The following is a 2,500-nucleotide window of genomic DNA, read 5'->3' on the forward strand; positions in this document are numbered from 1 at the left end:
CCTAGATCAAAACCTCCAGGGACACCGCGGAAAGAGGACGCCAAGAGGATCCCTCCCCCCCTTCCCTCCATCCCCACCCCACCCCAAGAAGAAACAAGATGGCGAAGAGGAAGGAACCGAAGCGGAGGAACAGCATCATCATCTGCCCGCTTCCCTTCTGCTACTCCTGCTTCTCCTGCTGCTGCGTGACCAAGGTTCTCTCACGGGCTGCCTTACTTCCTGGAAGGGTTTGACTCTGGTTTGCAAAGACGTCACGGTTAAAGAGGTCACGATAAAGAGGGTTGAAATAGGCTTCGAAGGGTAGAGATAATGGGGAAATGTAGAGATAATGGGGAAATTCAGAGATAATGGGGAAATGTAGAGACGATGGGGAAATGTAGAGATAATGGGGAAATGTAGAGATAATGGGGAAATGTAGAGACGATGGGGAAATGTAGAGATAATGGGGAAATGTAGAGACGATGGGGAAATGTAGAGATAATGGGGAAGTGTAGAGATAATGGGGAAATGTAGAGATAATGGGGAAATGTAGAGATAATGGGGAAATGTAGAGATAATGGGGAAATGTAGAGATAATAAGGAAATGTAGAGATAATGGGGAAATGTAGAGATAATGGGGAAATATAGAGATAATGGAGAAATATATAGATAGTTTGGAAAGGTAGAGATAAAGGGGAAATGTCGGTCCAAAGCAAATCACCCAAGTCTAGAGGCTATTCTAATGACTTATTGCTCCCCGTGTATCTATGTTATGGTGTATTTCAAGACTATATGGTGCATGATCGAAGTACATGTCTATGATGCTAAGTAAATTTCCAAATAAAAGAAGAGAGAGAGAGGGGGGGGGGAGGGGAGAAGAAGAGAGACATAGAGAGGGAGGCTGAGAAACAAAAATGTAATGAATAAATTCTATACTACGATCATCAGCACAGCGTCTTTTCTAAGGAGGATACGTAAAACGAATGAAAAACAGTAATTAAAAGAGTGATACATAATCGTGCTTGCTCATGAGAGAAGTAGAGAAAGAAGACGAGGAAGTGGCAGTGCGAAAAGATAAAAGATAAGAAACGTTGATTATATTTCTAGCGAGACAAAGTCAAAAGAAAAGAGAGAGAGAGAGAGAGAGAGAGAGAGAGAGAGAGAGAGAGAGAGAGAGAGAGAGAGAGAGAGAGAGAGAGAGAGAGAGAGAGAGAGAGATAGAGAGAGAGTGACAGATAGACAGACAGAAACAGAGAGAAAGACAGAAGCAGAGGCAGAGACAGATAGACAAACACACATGCCGAACAGATAGAGAGGTGAAAGGAGAAGACGGGGAAAAAAAAGAAAAAAGAAGAAGGGAATAGAACACTCCGTAGATGAGGAAAGGATGAGCATAGACGAACCAAAAATGATCAAGAGATATAGAAAGAGGAAGGAGAGAGATGGAAGATATAAAAGAGAGAAGTGAAAAGGCAAATAAAAGGGAGGAAAGCGGAAAGAACACAACGAATATGAAGAGAAAGAGGATTAGCGCAAAAGGGGAAGGGAAGCGAGAGGGATAAGGCGAATGGGGAAGAGGAAGATGGGAGAGGGAAAGAGGGACGAGAGTAAGAAATAATGAAGGAAATAGTCGAAAGAAGCGGAGGCTTAAGAATGAAATAGGAATAGGAAAAAAAAACATACAAGCGAGAGAGTAAGAAAGAGAGAGAGAGAGAGAGAGAGAGAGAGAGAGAGAGAGAGAGAGAGAGAGAGAGAGAGAGAGAGAGAGAGAGAGAGAGAGAGAGAGAGAGAGAAACCGAGAGAAAACGAGAGAAAGGAAAAGAGAGCAAATGATAAACGAAAGTAAACGAAGAACAAAAAAGAAAATTGATATAAATGTGTTCCAAGAACGATGATTAGAAGCCAATTGGAGTAAAGCTAAAGAAAAACGAAATGTTAAAATAAAAACACTTTTGGGAGTGCACTTTCGGAAGGTGGAAGGGAGGACGAGGCAATGGATTCATAAAGAAGAGGAGATGAAGAAAAGAAGAAAACAGCGTATAGAAGAGGGAAATAGGAAATAAGAGGGAATGCAGGAAGAGGGTTTATGAAGCATTGGAAAGGGGAGAGTGAAGAGAAAATGTTGTGTATAGAAACATTTTATATGTATATATAAATATCTATACACACACACACACAAACACAGACACACACACACACACACACGCACATATATATATATATATATATATATATATATATATATATATATATTATATATATATATATATATATAAATATAAATATATGTATATATATATATATATCTATATCTATCTATCTATCTATCTATATATATATATATATTGTATATATATATATATATATATATATATATATATATATATATATATGTGTGTGTGTGTGTGTGTGTGTGTGTGTGTTAATATATAAATACACACATTTGGACGAGCATATAAATCAACAGATTTGATAAATAGACAGTGATAATTAGGCAGATAGACTGAGAGATAGATGGATA

General features: G+C 38.6%; 1 long non-coding RNA gene across 15 annotated transcripts in view; it reads left to right on the forward strand.

The window, feature by feature from the left end:
• The window catches only part of LOC122259269 (uncharacterized), a 188,213-nt gene that overhangs the window by 74,499 nt on the left and 111,214 nt on the right, over positions 1 to 2,500 (forward strand). For 8 of the 15 annotated variants that reach the window (XR_015192306.1, XR_015192307.1, XR_015192305.1 and 5 more), the window contains exon 2: positions 1 to 194. This exon is cut by the window's left edge and continues 39 nt beyond it. The exons of 6 other annotated variants lie outside the window; for them this stretch is intronic. This is a non-coding gene — a long non-coding RNA (uncharacterized LOC122259269). The remainder of the gene's footprint in view (positions 195 to 2,500) is intronic. One more of the 15 variants, XR_015192294.1, reaches the window with a different exon arrangement.

The sequence above is a fragment of the Penaeus japonicus genome, unplaced genomic scaffold, assembly GCF_977035675.1.
Source record: "Penaeus japonicus unplaced genomic scaffold, GWHDUDI00000001_assembly GWHDUDI00000002, whole genome shotgun sequence".
NCBI classification, from domain to species: Eukaryota; Metazoa; Arthropoda; class Malacostraca; order Decapoda; family Penaeidae; genus Penaeus; species Penaeus japonicus.